Source organism: Ochotona princeps, chromosome 3, assembly GCF_030435755.1.
Source record: "Ochotona princeps isolate mOchPri1 chromosome 3, mOchPri1.hap1, whole genome shotgun sequence".
In the NCBI taxonomy this organism is placed as follows: domain Eukaryota; kingdom Metazoa; phylum Chordata; class Mammalia; order Lagomorpha; family Ochotonidae; genus Ochotona; species Ochotona princeps.
This window is the reverse complement of record NC_080834.1, coordinates 22,256,310-22,256,560: the sequence shown is the minus strand read 5'-3', so window position 1 is coordinate 22,256,560 and position 251 is coordinate 22,256,310.

The following is a 251-nucleotide window of genomic DNA, read 5'->3' as shown; positions in this document are numbered from 1 at the left end:
AGGGAAAGGGTTAAGGTCTTCTGGGGGGGGGGTGCTTCATTGTCATTTTCAGGCAATAAGGGTGGGACATTGAGGGACTGGCTGAGTTGGGAGAGGTTTAATCCTTGGCTCTGCTGCTCACTCCAACTTGCTGACATGCAGACTCCGGAAGGCATGAGCTTGGCACAGGTCGGAGGGGCACTGCCACCCACCTGGGGGGCCTGAGTTGTGTTCCCAGCTCCCTGCTTTGGCCCAAGAGCACAGCTGTTGCA